Below are 19,871 nucleotides of genomic sequence, written 5' to 3'. Positions count from 1 at the left end.
AAACTTTAAGAAACTCGTTCTCATTACAAAATTTGTATGCCCTAAAAATTAAACATTTTATTTCAGCTATTTTACCGTTTATTTGCAATGTTAAGCCTAGGGGGGAAAAACCAGGTACATACTTCGAAAGTATAAACATCGAGGACACGATTTATGCCCTTTATTATTGGAAAATAATATGATAAGGCTTCCGAATCGTGGATTGAAAAAAAAACGGACCTCGAAAATTGCGACTTTTTTGCTTTCTTTTGCAAAAATATAATAAAAAAAAGGGTTTTAGCCAAATTTAAATGGCACCATTGAAAAGAGCACACTCGAAAATAGTCGACAAGGTAGTTGGTGAATTTTTTTAACGACGTTTTCATAAGGAATAATCCCCTAGAAGGGGGTACATGGAAAAGGTGTCCTGTGGACGTTAAAGGGATAATCAATAATTATAATTAAGAAATGCTGTACTTGTTATTGATTCAGGTAAACCTGGATACAATAATCCCGATAATTGTTGAGAAAGAGCCCGGCGAGTAGCCCGATGATAAGAATTCGAGTTGACCCGGTGTTCGTCGAGCACGTGCGAGACGAACAAGATGGACGACCGAAGCGTGCGCGTGAGAAGGAACCCGATGATTTTGAGAGATATACCGTTAAGAATGAGTCAGAGAGGATGTTCCGTTGAATGAGCAGAGTCCGTGTAGTGAGTTGAATCGAAAATTGGAGAGAAAACCCGAATTTGATGCCGAAATGGTGAGAAGGTGAGATGCAGTGATTATACGCGATTGCACGTTTCAGCGACCGGATCAAGACTGAGGAATCAATCATGGAGATCGATGATGAAGCCCCGCGCACATGCGCGGTGTGCTTCCCCGGTCCCATGCTAATTGCTGCCCAGGAGGTGGCGATGCCCCCGTGAGCGCGTAAAACGAGCGCCCGGCTGCTCTAATTGCACGCGCCCAAAATGTACGAACCCGCGAACTGGCGACGCCAGCGGCGGAGCGCGAGAGCCCGGCCCGAATAATCTCGCGCTACCGTCGAGGCCTCGCTCAATCCTGAACAATATTAGAATAGATTTCTTTGAATATAATACAATTCGTTATTAAATCCCAAGAAATGTGGATTCTTTCTAAATAATGAGGTTAATTTAAAATAAATATACAGGGTGTCCCATTTTAATCTTACACCTGACTTTTCTCGGAAAATATTGCTCGGATCAAATATTGTGTGGAACAAAACTTTTGGGGGTTGAAGGTTTGATAAAAATTGGTTTGTGGATCCAAAATTCAAAATGGCGGCGTTAGAATGGCCGACATGTTTTTTTCGAATGGAAACATAACTTTTTTTCATCACCAAAAAATTTTTCAGCGCAAAACCAACAACTTTTGTTGGAAAAATTTTTTGATTAAGTTCATATTTTTTAAGTGAGAACATCATTTTCAACTATTTTAGAGGTATCCAGGATGCACCGCGAAGAGATCTTTAACGTACCAAATGCAAGTGCGTTTGCGTGTGCGTGTGCGTCTGCATATGCGTGCATACGTGGAGGTGCACGTGTGTGTGTTTTTTATTTTCATTTTATTTTTCAACTTTTTTTAAAAAGAGGGGCATGCAATGCCTTTATGCCCATAGGTACGAGCTCACAAGGATTAGGTCTCTGCGGTTCGTCACTACCGCAGTATTTTCGAACTCCAAACCCTCCTTGTGAGTGTACTCTGATCCCTGCCTAGAGATGTTCAAAGATCCCTCCATTCATGTTTAAACATGCCTGAACTCTTCTCTCAAAACCATCAACTGTGCGTAGGAGAACATCTCTCGGGATCGCACGGCAGGCAGCTCTTATCCGCTCCTTCATGTTCTCTCGTGTTGTTGGAGCTTGACGGTAGACAGCGTCTTTTAAGTACCCCCCACAAAAAGAAATCAGGAGACGTAAGATCTGGTGACCTTGGAGGCCAATTTACAGGACCGTCTCGACCAATCCACCGTTGACCAAATGTTGTATCCCAATGATTTCGAACAACATGAGCCCAGTGAGCGGGTGCACCGTCTTGCTGAAACCACATCTGTTGACGTGTTTCCAAACCCAGATCTTCTAGCAAAAGAGGCAGTTCATTTTGTAGAAAATCAAGGTAACGGACAGAGTTCACATTTTCCTCGAAAAAATGGGGACCTATTAATTGCCCGTTCACAATACCACACCATACGTTCAAACTTCATCGATGCTGGTGATCGATCTGTCTCAACCAATGTGGATTCTGATCAGACCAATACCGAAAGTTCCATCGGTTCACTTGACCACGGTTGTTGAAAGTGGATTCATCACTGAACATAACGTATCGGAAAAAGTCCCTGGATCGCTCGATTTGTCTCAACGCCCACCGACAAAACGCCACCCTTCGCAACGGATCTGGATTAGGAGTGTCTTGGTGGAATTGTAGTCGGTACGGGTGAAGTTTCGCACCTCTCAATACACGGTGCACTGTCGATTTGGGAAACCCCAGTCGTTCCGAGATTACTTTGGCACTCAAATGAGGATCAATTGCTATCATGGTTAAAACAGCCATGTTTCGGGCTTCATGCAATACACCAAAATTATTGACGTTTGGGAAATGTCGACGGTGGCGGATCATCCGACCTGCCCTCGCTCGCTGCTCAAGGGTTCGGATTGTCTGCCGTGATGGGTGACGACGATCAGGATATTCACGTCGATACAAATTTTCAGCTCGGAAGTAATTGCCCCGACACCTCCTTAAAATAAGGAGCATATCAACGATTTCGTTGGGACTGAAATCAGCCATTGTTGCTAATTTTCAGAATTTTCATCTAATTTAAGAACTTTTAAAAATTTCGAGAATCAAGAATTTTTCTCTGTTTCAGAACCTTTACAAATTTTCGATTTCGTCTCTTACTAATGGCTGCGGAGTCAGAAGATAAACGTTTCAATTAATTTTTCATCCGTGGGCGATCACAATGACTTCTAAAATAAAAAATTCTTCTCTGATTTACAACTCAAAAGTAGGCGTAAGTCTCGCTTACGTGAACTTATCTTTAAGCGTAAGCCTCGCTTGCGTGTACTTATCTTTAAGCGTAAGCCTCGCTTACGATTAAAGGTAAGTTCACTTTGTAAGAGATTAAAGAAAACATCATTGGTAGTACTACTGACGTAGTCTGACTTTGCGTAGTTCTCTTACTTTAGAGTTTTAAATCAGAGAAGAATTTTTTATTTTAGAAGTCATTGTGATCGCCCACGGATGAAAAATTGATTGAAATGTTTATCTTCTGACTCCGCAGCCATTAGCAAGAGACGAAATCGAAAATTTGTAAAGGTTCTGAAATCAGAGAAAAATTCTTGATTCTCGAAATTTTTAAAAGTTCTTAAATTAGAGGAAAATTCTGAAAATTAGCAACAATGGCTGATTTCAGTCCCAACGAAATCGTTGATATGCTCCTTACACGCAAACGCACTTGCACTTGGTACGTTAAAGATCTCTTCGCGGTACATCCTGGATACCTCTAAAATAGTTGAAAATGATGTTCTTACTTGAAAAATATGAACTTAATCAAAAAAATTTTTCAACAAAAGTTTTTGGTTTTGCGCTGAAAAATTTTTTGGTGATGAAAAAAGAAAACGATGCATTCGCCTCGATTCTTAAATAAATTTATTTCTTTGTTTTGAATAAAATAGTCATTCAATTTGAACAGACTGTTTATTCGTTTCGAATAAACCGCCTAGTTAATTTCAATAGCCCGTTTATTTGTACCACGCGACCGCGGCGTACGTACAGCGTGCTGCTTGCTGGGCATTCGATCTTTCGACTAATTCTTCTTCAACGTGCAACGTTCGACTTCATGGATGCGGCCATAGTGAAATTGCTGACCGAAAATAATCTCCAGGAGTACATCAGCATTTTTGCAAGTAAGTATTTCGTTCAAATAATTCAGTTTTTCTTTTTCAACGAAACAAGAGGACGCCGGCTGGCGTTGAACGAGGTTGGGATGCCACGCGGTGGCAACCTAACCTCGTTCGTGAGCCGGCCGGAGGTCATTTTTTAATTTTCGATAAAAAAAATTATTTTTAAATATTACTTTTTATTGTTCGTTATAGAGAATAAAATCGGGACGACGGAAGTCCCAAACTTCTCCAGTGAGGATTTTGCAGCTTTGATCGAACCGATCGGAGATCGTCAAAGATTTAGAATCGCAATCAAAAATTTGCAGCAGCATCACGTTTCTGTTGACGGTTCGCAACCTGTGTTGCTCGAACTCGGAAACTTAGGACCGATAGATTTTGACGGTCAACCACCTGCCAAAAAATTTCACGTCGACGAGAACTTCACCGAATATTCATTCGAGCGAAGCTTCACGGGCCTACCAGAGAATTGGCTCTTAGGCTGTTCTGAGGTGGAAACACCCTCACCAGTCATAACAATCATTGCTCTGCCAGCCATCGGAGTACCAGCGAGCGAAGTGTCAGCCGCCGGAGTGCCAGGGAGCGATGCTAGATTAAATGACATTCTCGGCTTTTGTAGTTGTCCTGGTAACTATTTTTGTCGAATATGTCGTAGACATAAGAGTCGTTTGTCAAAAAATACAGAAGAAAATCGGAGTTTATTGCGAACGCGTCGTAGTTACGAGAATGATTTGCAAATTAACGATTTTACATTAACCGGAATAAAAGAAAATTGCGTATTCAATGCAGTCCCATCGTTTCATGTCACAGAAAATTATGCTATTGATGTGATGCACGACATTTTGGAGGGTGTAGGGAATTTTGACATGGCGTTAATAATCGATTACTACATTACAAATAGAGTGATTTCGTTTGAAACATTGAACGCGCGTATTCAAAGTTTCGACTACGGCTACATAGAGAGAGGAAACAAACCCCCCCCCCCCCTTATTACGCACGACATGATCAAAAATCAAAAATTAAATTTTAAGGCAATATACAGATGATGTGTTTCATTCGCAATTTCGGACTCATGATGGGCGATTTAATCCCAGAGGACGATAGTGTTTGGGATCTTTATATTACGCTTTGTCAAATAATGGGTCTTGTCCTTGCTCCACATTATCAAGTTGGTACTGATATTCTTTTAAAAAGTCTTATCCTAGAGCATCATATTTTGTAAGTAGTAGGTGGTGCACTATGGCGACCCCCACTCCTATCCCCACTCCTTTCCCCCACTAGGCCGAGCGGCCGGCGTTGTGGGTAAGAGGTTTGCGGGTGTGCGGAGGGGGATGAGCGTGTCACCATAGCGCACCACCTTTTTTTTTTATTTTTCTCCGTATATAACATTGACAGCCCTGTCGTCTGCTGGCCCGAGGCTCTCGCCGAGACTATACTTTCTCTGAATAAAACGATTCGCGGTGGTGGGGGTAAAATTGGCATGTGATTTTCTTTAATTGCGAAGCTCATGAGTTATGTACGGCTTTGAAAATTGAACTTTAAGCTAATTAAGAAGTTCTCTGTCGAATGAGCCCAAAATCAGCATTCTCGGTGGCGTATTTGCTGAGAAAAAACTTTGCACGGGCTCAAGATTATGCAAAAGTTACTGACACATCACGAGTTCGACGTATACGTATACGCGTTTTGACGTAGTTAGTGGTAGTAGGGTTGTGCCTCTACGCATTCTGATTGGCTTAACGATGTCGGCTCCTCCAGCTGCTAGGCCGACCGCGGGTGGGGCTTAAGAGTTAGAAGGCCTAAAATAGTGAACAGGCATTCTGTATATCTATATATGCGTTATACAGAATACCTGTTCGCCATTTTAGGCCTTCTAACTTTTGAGTCTTACCCCGACCGCGCTCAGACTCCGTGAATATAATATATATTGTAACGTAACGCTCTTGCCGACCCGGCCTGTACGCCGCCACGCGTCGGTTCGAGCTACCTTAATTTCAAAAGGAGCAGGTATGAACGAGACGAGAGACAAGAATTGTGTTAACAAAATGAATTTATTAAACAATACTATTATGTTTTTACAAAATGATACGCGTTTTTTAATTTTAATTATGTTTTTACAAAAATGATACGCGTTTTTTAATTTTAATCTTTGTCTGTCCGCGTTGTTTAACCATGTCAGGCGAGAGAAGACTCGAAAGACCCGGAAAAACGGAGCGTTTTACTGTATGAAATTGTCGATTGAATTTTCAAATTTGTTTTTGTTTTTGTTTATACAATAAAGAACGCTTTATGGTTTATCGTGCCCCTGCTTATTCTATTGCCTCTCCTTTCCGCTTGCATGAGATTTTTCAGACAAAAAATAATGAAATTCGCAACACTACTAATTGATAACCGATGTCCTGTAATCCTAACCGCTTGACCCTGAATTCTTACGCTTCCTAGCAATTCAAGAGTGTTGTACGCTTTTGTTTTTACAATTTTTTTCAATTTGTGATCGCTTGGATGCTATACAAACTCTAGTCTTACCGCTGCCTCTTGAATCAACGCTTTTATCTGCTTGTTATTTGTTATAATCGATTATAATTTGATTAGATGATTTATCTTGACTTTGGAGTCGTACAATGGTTCAAATGGGGTGCGGATTATTGATTTATTTAATTCTAATGCTAATTAATTCGTTCGACCCAACCAAATCGGATAAATTATGAAACAATTTTGAATTTAATAATAATTAATCATTTATTTACCGCCTCTATTCTCAATAAACCCAAAAATGCTAGGTGGAAAGTTTGTGCTTGACCACGGGCCTCAAACGTCGCCGAATGGCGTCAATGCTCAAAAACACAAGACAGGTTAGGATGTGAACCCCAGACCATGGGCTCGATACGTCGCCGAGTCTCGCCAATGTCCTGAGCATTCACTAGGTTAGGTAATTTTGCCCACGGACCACGGGATCGATACGTCACCGAGTCTCACCAATGCCCCGTGCAGCAAAATTCGGAAATTATAGGTTATGTGGAATGGACCCTGGACTACGGGATCGATACGTCGCCGAGTCTCACCAATACCCCAGGCATCCAAAGGAATAATAGGAAAAAGGATTTTAGGTTATATCAGAATAGAGTGTATTTTTCTATTTGAGTCTGCTAGTTCTTCTAGGAGATCCGAGTTGGTTCTAGAGGTAGGGTGAACTGCCTACCGAATGAGCCGTGCACCGACTCTTATACCCCGTTCCCCACTCTAAATTCTCTCAAACGCCGAATTTCTCAGTTTCGGACGCGTTCTGCGCATTCTTTTGTAACGGGCTTCCCTATTGGCTCGCTGCCTTAATTCGCGCCTTGCTATTGGCTGATCGCTATTTTGCCCGATGCGCCGAATTCCGCTTTGATTAATTTTCCGCTCTACACGACTTAAAAATAATGAAATTTCAATGCCAATTCTTATTGTTTAATTATTTAAGCGATTTGGCTTCATTGTTTTATTTAATATCATTTACTTTAATTTTATTTGAAAAATCGTAAAAAGTGACGTTCGGGTCCTGTAGCCCATCGACGCTTATGCCTGCGCATGCGCTGTGAGCTCGCGTTTCTTTTTATTTGAAACTATACAAATTTGTTACCAATTTTAGTCTTTTCATTATTTTCCTCGGATAGCTGCCATTTTTCCCGTCATTTTGACCCTAATTACGTTCATATTAATTAATAAAAGGATTGGGAATAATTGAAAATAAAAATACAATTTTGGTTCGAATTTGGGGCTTGTGGCGCCGTTCAGTGCGTTGCCCGCCGGCTCGCTCGGGCCTTTGTGCCAGTAGCCAAGATGGCCGCCGGTCGGGTCGCACGCCCGTCATCGCGCCGCGATGTTTTTCATATGCGTAGTATCTAGTAGTTCGAGCGGGCTCGGGCCGCTACGCGAGTGTTACGTCTCAATATATATATAAAGCATGTGTCAGTTTTCGATCATCGTATAAACAAATGGAGTTTTGACATTATGGAATGCGTGTGGGATAAATAAAGAAAACTTTCGTCATCTAACGAAGTGCATAGTACTAAACCCTGTGAAATGCTAAACTAAACCGGTATAAAAGCAGTCGCGTAAATGTAGTCTGTGATCTGTCGTGTGTAAAAAAAAATAAAATAAAAAAATACGCGGTGCATGTCGACGAAACTTTTTAAGATTTCATTAATTCGTTTGACTGAAAATAAGTTTATCATTTATATCATTTGTAAATAGGTTATATGATATCAATACATCGATACGCACATCCGAAACCACCCGAGACTTGTTTTCATACTGAACGTCATTTTGACAGGTGCGGTTATGATCCCCAAAGTGCTGTTGTGTGCGGACTCTAATTAATAAATGAAAATGGTTAGTGAAAAGTGGTTAATATTTATTTTGTTATAACTTGTGGTATACTAAACTGGTATAAAAGCGGCCGCGTAAATGTAGACTGTGATCTGTGTGTGCAAATAAAAAATATAAAAAATGCGCGATGCATATGTCAACGAAACTTTTCAAGATTTCATTACTTCATTCGATTGGAAATAAATGTCAACTGAGATAATCTTTCAATTAAACCAGAGTGCGCGGAATATTGTTCAGTGTAAATATATTGTCAGTTGCGTGATTATATATCATGTGTAATTATCTAGGTTATATATACGAGTTCCCTTTGATAGCTGTGTGGTAACGAACCGGCCGGGGTTTGACATAACGAAGTGCGGGACATATGTAACAAACGTTCGCATAGTTAATGAATAATATAAATAAGGCAAATCAGTTTATCAAAAATAGGTCTGGAAGTTGTAAGGAAAAATGTTCGTCAACTTATAACGTCAAATTTTCTTTTTGCGATCTGAAATATTATGGTTGATAATTAATAAAACAAGAACACACGGAACTGTTAGTATATATAATGTGAGAAACTCCAATCGAATAAATGTTTTCTAATTTATCTTTTGTGTCATCGTTATTTTTGAATATTTCCATATTTTGCGTCCTATTGAGTCTGGCTCTGCTATTTCCGATCCTTGTTTTGACTCCATCGGTTTGCAGCGAATCGATACATATTATTAATTGGTTGCCTAATATGTGTCCTTTAATTTTCTACCATTTCATCATGCTGATTGTGGTAACCTGATTTAAGTGGTTTCCGACTATGATCATTATTCGCACATTTTGTATATCAGATTCTCAAAACAGTTTCTGGTGTTGATATAAGTGTAGTTATACTTTTTCCACCTGGCCTGCCGAGTAATAAATTTTGAAACTTGCTCCAAAAAGTCTTTGGATGCTTTTTTTGCTAATAATATGAAAAGTTAAATCTTCAGAATGCGGTAGGCAAACACAAATTTTGACAACAATACTTGTATTGAATGAAATAACGTGTATGTTGAGTATTCCTATTCTGCAAACTGCAAATGTGGAATTATTGGTGAAAACATTCATTACGATAAGTCTACAGTTGCTCAGTTTTGGATGCGATTGAGTATAATGCCTGCCAACATCATGGAAACCTACAGAATTTCTGAATGTTATGTGCGCTATGTCATTTTAATGTAACATCATGACTTCTAACACCCTTTCACTATAATTCTATATATTTGGATTACTGAAATACAGCAAAAATCTGCAAACTATAAAATTTATATACTGTGCCATTCATTTTACTTTTTGACTCTCACCGTAACATAAATATGAAGTGAAAAATTCATTAGAAAAGTCTTCAGCTGCTCATTTATGGATGGATTTGAATTTGCTGTCTTCCAAACGAATTGCGCAGATACATTGAATCGCAGCAGATACCTGCGAACTTTGAAATTTCTGTGGATAAGTATATGTGCTAGTATCACCCCCTATCTTTGATTATAGTAATATGGAATGGAACTTTGTTCGGCAAGTTTTAAAGTGTTTCTTTTCAAATAGTATTGAAGTTTGTATTACTGCGGTATGGAGCGAATACCTTCAAACTTTGATATTTTTGTGTCGCAGCATGTGTGCCAATCATTTTAATTTTTTACTCCAACCGTAACATGTAATTTCAAAAATTCATCACAAAAGTTTTCAGCTTTACTATTTAACTTCATTTTCCTTTTTCTAAATTCCATGCTAAATTTCTTAATTTCTAAATTTATTTCTAAATTATCCTGAAATGAAATTGTTTTCCTCCACAACCAATGCAGGTACCTTAAACGTCTTTGATTTCCGTTTCTCTGTAGAATTAAGTACGCTCAGTTTTTTTTGCTTCTTTGAGTTCTGACACAATAAATGTTTTCGGGTGTCTTTTTTCTGCAACTATCAAACTGTAGATAATTGGATCTCAGCAGCCACTTGCAAACTTTGGAAATATATTTCATCGGGGGCATGTTTTGGATGACACGAAAACGTCTAGATTCAGAATGCAAAAGCGAAATTTAAAAATGGCCAATTCTGTTGGATTTGTTGTGTCTTGAATTTGATCTGTCTTTCCTCTTTTCCTTTCTTTTTTCTAACGTTATAAGCCGGAAATCACATCTCAGCCCGCAACACGCATTGCGGGCACGTTATAAGACGAAAATCATAAATAATCCATAGAAATTCAAACTAAAATCCTATAGTCAACTGAAAATAAATAAGGAACTTTTGAGAAAAAAGACGTGATATCAAACCATAAACTTCCCCTAGGAAAAAAAAGGTTGGAACAAGTACATTGACCCTCGTTTGCTGATAATTCCATCCATAAAAAAAACTTAAAAAAATTTTTTTTCAAAATTGTAAAAAAAATTATTTTATAAAAAAAAATACAGAACAATTCGAAAAAAATTTCACAAATCTTGAAAAAACATTATATTAAAACAAAAACTAATCTGTATCTATTTTTTAAAGTGTCAAAAGAATCAAATAACAAATAAAAAATAAAAAACCGAAAAATCGGTCTGGAAATCATTTTGGAAACCGATGCCTCATTCTTCTTATTAGATTCGAACAGCTAAATCAACTGAAAAAAATTCCATCTAATTTACATGCGGCATTAAAATTTATTAGATTAATTCGAGGCCAAGTATTTTCTAATGAATTGAAAAAAGTTACCACTTGAATTACGTGCAGCATTAAAATTTATGATATCAATCGGTGGACAAGTATTTTATTAGTAACTCCAAATTTTGACATTATTAAATTCTTCTAAGAAGCTTTTAAATCCAAAAAAATCACATGAAAGCTAGTCATATGTTACTCTATGGTGGCAGAGACTTATAAGAAAATCAATTCTTCTCAGACTTTCAGGATCCTCTGGTATTATTCACAAAATTCGACGTCGATTGGATCGATACAAATTATGTTTAAATATGTGTTAAAAGTACTTGTCCGGCCCATCACTATTCATTCAAATAAAAATCAATCATAAACAAACGAAATTGGACGGCTGCATCCGATTAAAAATTTATTGAAATGCGATTTATTATTAGTTTAATGTTCTTAATAATAGTATAGGTTCGTTATGCCGAACGAAATTCGTTCGCTGGAAAAAGTGAGAAGTAAAAATTGCCGTCATTGCAATACAAACTGGGAAGTTATTTTGGAAGTTTGAACATATTTAATGTGTAAAATGTTTTTTATTTATCGATGCACAATAACATTCCTTGTATATTACAGGACAATTCGTTTCCATTCTTATTAAATTAGTGCAATTAAGGGAAAATTACTTGAAGATAACTGTCTAAATTCCCTCTGCATGAATATTTGTGCTTCATCAGTTCTAAAAAAGCCCTGATTTTTATTTGAATAAACAATTTTAATAGAAAGTGATGGGCCGGACAAGTACTTTTAACTCATATTTAAACATAATTTGTATCGATCCAATCGACGTCGAATATTGTGAATAATATCAGCAGCTCCTGAAAGTCTGAAAAGAATCGATTTTCTTATAAGCCTCTGCCACCTTAGAGTAAGAAATGACTAGCTTGTATGTGATTTTTCTGGATTTAAAAGCTTCTTAGACCATTTTAATAATGTCAAAATTTGGAGTTACTCATAAATTACTTGTCCTTCGATTGATATCATAAATTTTAGTGCTGCACGTAACTCAAATGGTAACTTTTTTCAATTTATTAGAAAATACTTGGCATCGAATTGATATAATAAATTTAAATGCTGCACGTAAATTAGATTGAATGTTTTTAAATTGATTTAGCTGTTCGAATCAAATAAGAAGAATAAGGCATCGGTTTCCAAAATGATTTCAAGCGCGATTTTTCGGTTTTTTATTTTTTACTTGTTATTTGATACTTTTGATATTTAAAAAAATGGATACAGCATAGTTTTTTTTAAACATAATGTTTTTTCAAGATTTGTGAAATTTTTTTCGGATTGTTCTGTAATTTTTTTAAAGTTTTTTTATGGATGGAATTATCAATAAACGAGGGACCATCAATGTACTTGTCCCAACCTTTTTTTCCTAGGGGAATTTTATGGTTTGATATCACGTCTTTTTTCTCAAAAGTTCCTTATTTATGTTCAGTTGACTATAGGATTTTAGTTTGAATTTCTATTTATTTATTTATTTATTTTTTTTTTTTTATTTTGTTACCAGTGTACGGCATTCTGCCGTTTTACAATCCCTCCCTATTCCCTTATTCCATTTTTTCCCCTCCTATTGCGGCTTCAGCCGACTTACTCCCCACTGTATCGCATTTGCCGAGGGCGAAGGGACCTTGCCGATACAGCCGGAAACTGCAGAAAACCTTGCCGATACAGCCGGTACTTGGTTGATCCCCTCTGGTGGCAGTGCGAGCACGCTCAAGCGCCTCCATCAGAGGTGCTCAATCATGCACCCCCTACTGTGATACGTTGCGCCAGCCAGTACACGGCTAAAGGGCCATCCGCACGATGAGAACCGTCCACGGAGGCCCCCAAAGCCGTACACCGCGACCGCACACGTATCACATAGAGGTGTTAGGCCATGGATTTATAAAGGTGGAGTCCGAACCACCCGCGGTAACAGCAGAAAACACTTGAAAAACATTTTCAATTTTTCATTGGTGTCTTGGCCGGGATTCGAACCCGGGACCCGCGGATTGCGGGCCCGGATCTTTGTCCATCGGACCAGCCGCTCTCCCTAGTTTGAATTTCTATGGATTATTTATGTTTTCGGCTTATAACGCTGGTTTCCACGAAAAAGGACCTATTTTGCGTCAAAATTTTACTGGAAATATTTCGTCACAGGTCTGTTCTTGGACTTTGGCGCTTTTTTTCCTTGTACCCTAATATGTTTTGTCAATTAGGAACGAAAGAGCACGGCGATAAGCGGGTTGGAGACAGAGATATGATTTTCGGCTTATAACGTTGGTTTCCACGAAAAAAGACCTAATTTTCGTCCAAATTGTACTGAAAATATTTCGTCACAGGTCTGTCCTTGGACTTTGGCGATTTTTCCCCTTGTCTTCTAATATGTTTTGTCCATTGGGAACTCAAGAGCATGTAGCAATGCGTGTTGCGGGCTGAGATATGATTTCCGGCTTATAACGTTAGAAAAAAGAAAGGAAAAGAGGAAAGACAGATCAAATTCAAGACACAACAAATCCAACAGAATTGGCCATTTTTAAACGTCGCTTTTGCATTCTGAATCTAGACGTTTTCGTGTCATCCAAAACATGCCCCTGATGAAATACATTTCCAAAGTTTGCAAGTGGCCGCTGAGATCCAATTATCTACAGTTTGATAGTTGCAGATAAAAGGCACCCGGAAACATTTATTATGTCAGAACTCAAAGAAGCAAAAAAAACTGAGCGTACTTAATTCAACAGAGCAACGGAAATCAAAGACGTTTAAGGTACCTGCATTGGTTGTGGAGGAAAACAATTTCATTTCAGGATAATTTAGAAATAAATTTAGAAATTCAGAAATTTAGCATGGAATTTAGAAAAAGGAAAATTAAGTTAAATAGTAAAGATGAAAACTTTTGTGATGAATTTTTGAAATTACATGTTACGGTTGGAGTAAAAAATTAAAATGATTGGCACACATGCTGCGACACAAAAATATCAAAATTTGAAGGTATTCGCTCCATACCGCAGTAATACAAACTTCAATACTATTTGAAAAGAAACACTTTAAAACTTGCTGAGTCAAGTTCCATTACATATTACCATAATTAAAGATAGGAGGTGATACTTAGCACATATATTTATCCACAGAAATTTTAAAGTTCGCAGCTATCTGCTGCAATTCAATGTATCTGCGCAATGAGTTTGGAAAACAGCAATTTCAAATAATTTTCATTCAATTTCAAATCAAATTTCAAAGCATAAATGAGCAACTGAAGACTTTTCTAATGAATTTTTCACTTCATATTTATGTTGCAGTGAGAGTCAAAAAGTAAAATGAATGGCAAAGTATATAAATTTTATAGTTTGCAGATTTTTGCTGTATTTCAATGATCCAAATCTATATAGTATTATAGTGTAAAACTGTTAAAAGTCATAATGTTACATTAAAATGACATAGCGCACATGACATTCCGAAATTCTGCAGGTTTCCATGATGTTGGCAGGCATTATACTCAATCGCATCCAAAACTGAGCAACTGTAGACTGTGACGGTTTTTTTTATTTTTGACCGTCACTAAAGCATAGAGTATCGGAAGGAGAGCGCTCCCATAGCTCCTGCTCGATACTTCGGCCACACGATTATCTCACAGGGCTTGCTTAGGGCGATACTTTTGTTAATATTTTATTAATTTGTGTCCCGGCATATATTCTTTCCATGTGAGCGATCCCGGGAAAGATAGAGAGAGAAAGGACTTCGCATTCTGCCGTCGTTACAAGGACGAGGCAACGGAAATCTCACGGAAGGCTCGAGAATATTCGAGTTGGAAAATATTCGTTTGGCATCGAGGACTTGGTTGTTTTTCCATCGTTACACCAGGGCCGTCGTACCCGCCGGATTCTCCCGTCGACAATCATCGAACGGCGATCATCGCATCATTCTCGCGAGGTCCCGTAAATTATGCGAACTCCACGGTCCGTTTTCCTGCGTAAAATTGTAATGGTCGAGCCAGGGGTAAAATGCATTGACATCGTGTGTAGCATTTCCCGATTTTCGAACATCTTTCTGGGGCCCTGTCTAACGCTCGGACCAATTTTGTAATTGCGCCGGACCTGTCAATAATTTTCGGGAGTATTCGAAATTAGGAGAGGGGCGGGAGACAAAATCCTCGTTACGCGTAACGTTCTGGTTCTCGAGGAGATTCTCGTGAAGTATCGAGCAGAGAGGACGTGTCGCGAAAATGGGAAGAAACACCGTGAGTTCCTTCCTTTTCACTTTCTGGTTTGGTTGGTGGGCCCTCGAACATCTTTCCCGGGTCATATTTTTCGTGATCGTGCATAATTAAAAGAATTACCGTCCTTCTCTTGTGTTGAGAGAAATTTGGTCACGATGACGACTCTGTCACGCGTTCCTTTGTCGGCTCTTTCGATTTTTGTTCCCGCGATCACCCGTTTAGCGTTTCGCGTTAGTTAAAGTTAAATTTTGTGTCGAAGAGTAATCGTGGCTGTATTCGAGATCTCCAATTTTCGTGTTTCGTGTTTCCAAGTTTCGCGTTTGGTAAATAATTGTTCCCGATTGACGTAAGTTGTTTCCCGGGCTGAAGGGTCGCGAAATTGTGTAATTGAGTGCGTGTGTGAGTGACTGGGTCGGGATGATTTGACGCGAACAACGTTCGATAGCTCGACCGAGTAACCGAATATCGGGGGCTCGGTATTGCGAATAAAACATCGATAATTTCGTTTTCATCTTAAAATTTATTTTCTCGACCGTGAGTAGATCCACGGAGAGAATAAATTCGAGCTCGGTTTAGATTGTAGAGAATGTAGGATCCCGACCAATTTTGTGTGTGAGCGTGCGAGAATTTTGAGTGTGTGAGTTCGCGATTCTTCCCCCGTGGTTCAGTAGAGACGCGTGATCGTTATATTTTCGTTCTCCCGTGTTAAATCTTTCGATAAATTAAATTTGGATAAACTCTTTTCTTGAGCGAAATAATGTAAATTTGTTTGCGACTGGAACTTATCCCGAGCGTGCGTATTTCTGTTGTCATTTTTCTTATAATTTCCGACTTTAAGATTAAATTTGTTATTATTATTTCCAAACGTAATTTTTGTGTTTTAATTATTCTCGAGGTCACCCCGCCCATCCCGCTGATCGCAAGCTGGTCAACTTTACGTCTCTCTCTCTTTGCCGTCGAGTCGCTTTGCGACTGGCGCCCAACTTTAAAATTTCCATCTTAGATTTTGTTTAAAATCGACGGGAAAGAGAGCCAGACTTTTGTGGCATTTTTCGGGGCTTGGAAAAATCCGTCACAAGACATATCGTAATGAATGTTTTCACCAATAATTCTCTGAGACAAGTACATTTATAAGATATGACGAGTTGCTGCCAGAGACTCTTTACCGGAGCGATAGCGTTTCCAATTGTTTTCGAAAATTTTCAAAATTTGTTTCTTCAATAATTAATTAACTATATCATTTCGGAGAATATTATACGTTGACATATTTTTTATTATTTTTTTTCTTTCGATTGGGACCTCATCGAACTCTGTAGCTTGATGCGTTGAAGAGATATTAATTATTTATTTTTTAATTGCATCAAAAAATGGGTTGGATTTTCGCACACATTTTTGATGTTTATTTGTTTTATATCTAGTGACAAATCTGGTGCCATAATACATTTTATATACCGATATATTTTTTTCCTGGTGCCATAATACCAATATATACCGATATATTTTTTTCCTGGTGCCATAATACCAATATATACCTATATATTTTCGTGTCGTATGACGTATGGTGTGTTGTTTATGCTGATAGATGATGAGGTTATAAAGATCGCGAATTTGACGGTTCACCGATATCCCGGTCGGTAGTACAAGTATATACTTATATATTTCCGTTATGATATGACGTATGGTGTGTTATTTCAATGCTAACTAAATGAGGTTATAAAGATCGCGAATGTTACAATTCACCGAAACTGTTCCAATTTTTTCCGGTTCTGTAGAAAATAAATAAAAGCCGTACAATGTTTTAGTGAAAGTGGAGAGAAAAAAGTGAAGAAGAAAGAGATAAAGACCGAGGAATCCAAGAGTGTTGTGTAACGGAAAAAAAACCGAAAATTGTCAACAACCTTCGGATTGATGGTAAAAATATTTAGAAAGGTTAGAGATTTTTTCTATATATATCTTGAGATGTAGTCCGGATTCTGAAACATTAGAAATAAAAATCCATGCCTCCGCTCTTTCTCATCAGCTCTCTCTCTCTGACTGTATCATCAGACTTGTCGATGTTTGTTATTGCAGAATATCTAAAGACGCGGCATCGTCTTGTAATAAAGTAACCCAAAACATGAATGACGAAAAAGAGCCAGGGACTACAAAAATATAGAAAGGCAGTATAATCGCATTGTCTGTAAACGCATAACAGATTATTCGAAAGTGCTTGATTACAAAATTTCTATTGGCAAATCGAAACTGAGGCAATCAGTATTTTTTTCATTTTGCATTGGTGGAAATTTTTTCATCAAAAAGACTAAATTGATAATCACGGAGAGTTTTCACTTCAATTCCAACAAAGTAAAATTTAAGTTCGAAATAAAATATGTTCGCGTGTGTGTATATGTGTGTATTAGGGTGGTCGTTATTTGGGGTCTTTTAAAACAATGCTTAACCCTCGACCATGCGGGTTGAAGTTTTCCGTTTAAAATACATGGAATTTTTCTGCGTCTGTGGTAACGATTTTACTGTGGGCCTCAATACGTTTGGAAAATCTTGAAATTTTCAGAAATTATTTTACAAGCATGTTGCTACACGGAAAAAATTTTCAAAGCTCCTATCCTTAAAATGTTGTATAGCATCATCATACTAACCCATTAATGCGCAAAACGATATTTTTGGACACACAATTTCAAGTACGTAGTTTTGACTGAAAAACAAAAGAAAAATTCTCCAAAATCTGATATAGGGGGTTTTTGAGGGTGCTCTTTCAGAACCTGGCGTTTATTTTTTAAAATTAAATCGAAATCTTCATTATTTTTGCGTTTTGAATTGGAAAGTCAAAAATTTTGAACGTTTTTTTCCCTCAAATCGATTTCCGTTACTGTTGCTGCACTCAAATAACCATATTAAGGCCAGCAAAAGTGTTTTCAATGTCTGACCTTTCCGGAACATTGGTTATAACCAGTATTATAAAAGTATGTATAAATACTTTTTTCTCATTCAGTTTTTCCAAGATGGCGGTTTTTGCAAAACAGCATCTGATTTTTTTTCTCGAAAGGCTCAACTTAACAAAGAAATGTAACAGAACAAAAAGTGTTGAGAATCATCTAAAGAATACGCCTGATTTTTTTCAAAAATTTTCTAGCTAGTTTTGTATTTTTCAATTTCGATTAATTTTGTAAAATTTTTGAAGTTCTGAAAAGATTCACACGCATTCTTCGGATGATTCTAAACAATTTTTGTTATATAATTTTTTTGTAAAGTTGAAACTTTTTGAAAAAAAATTATTTTCCATCGAATAATAAATAGGTTCATAACTTTCTTCTTAAAAAGTTTCAACTTAAAAAAAAAAATTGTATAACAAAAATTGTTTAGAATCATCCAAAGAATGTGAATCTTTTCAAAGATTTTAAATATTTTAAAAATTTATCGAAATTGAAAAATACAAAAATAGCTAGAAAATTTTTGAAAAAAATCACACGTATTCTTTAGAAGATTCTCAATACTTTTTGTTCTGGAACAGTTTTTGTTATGTCAAGACTTTCGAGAAAAAAAATCATACAGATTCTCATCATGCTGTTTTGCAAAAGCCGCCATTATGCAAAAACTGAGTAAGAAAAAAGTGTTTATAACCAGTGTTCTGGACTCGTCAGACCTTAAGAACATCTTTGGTGGCGATAATATGGTTATTTGAGAGCAGCAACAGTAAGGGAAATCGCTTTGAAAAAAAAAATGTTAGAAAATCTTGACTTTTCAATTAAAAACGAATAAATAATGAAGATTTTGATTTAATTTTACAAAATAAATGCAAGAATCTGAAAGAGCATTCTCAAAAACTCCCTATATCAGACTTTGTTCTTTAGTTAAAACTGCGTACTTGAAATTGTGTGTCCAAAATTGTCGTTTTGCGCATTAATGGGTTCTTATAGTGATGCTATACAACATTTTAAGGGTAGGAGTTTTGAAAATTTTTTTCGTGTAGCAACATGCTTGTAAAACAATTTATGGAAATTTCAAGATTTTCCAAATGTATTGAGGCCCACAATATAATCGTGACCACAAACGCAGAAAAATTCCATGTATTATGAACAGAAAACTTCAACCCCCATGGTCGAGGGTTGAGCATTGTTCTACAAATCTGACAAAATTACAGCATTACTTTTTATGTATTTCGAACCAATTTAGGGGGGCGAAAAGGGTAAAATAAATTTTATCCCAAATAACTACCACCCTAGTGGGTATTAAAATACCTAAAACAACTTGCATGCATAATAAAACGATTTTTATTTTCAAAAAACTGATTCGGCATGAGGGGGTCACCCCCCATGGCAACCGCATTTTTTGGGGTTTCCTCTATTTTTTGCGACGAGAAAAAAACACAGACTTAAAATTTAAAGAGCTTATTCATTGGTATTTCAACTTTATGATAGAATTTTTTAACTCTGATGTCTCGAGTTAATTCCGTGTAAAATTAATCCACAGGATCCCATATGCTTCTCCATGGTGTCCACGATTCCCGGGAGTCCCGTTTATCTGCGATCAAAAAACCGAGGATCGTTTTGATTTGTAAAGCAGTGGGCTATTGCCTGAACTAAAATCATACAGAAATATCGAAATTGAAGGATTATTGAGCTATGCAACATTTTGAAAAATTGAAATAAGGTTTTTCTAAACGGAAAAATCCTTCAATGTTTAATATTTCTGTATAATTTTAATTCAGGTGATAACCAC

Source organism: Venturia canescens, chromosome 3 (assembly GCF_019457755.1).
Source record: "Venturia canescens isolate UGA chromosome 3, ASM1945775v1, whole genome shotgun sequence".
Taxonomy (NCBI): domain Eukaryota; kingdom Metazoa; phylum Arthropoda; class Insecta; order Hymenoptera; family Ichneumonidae; genus Venturia; species Venturia canescens.
Note: the sequence above shows the minus strand (reverse complement) of the source record.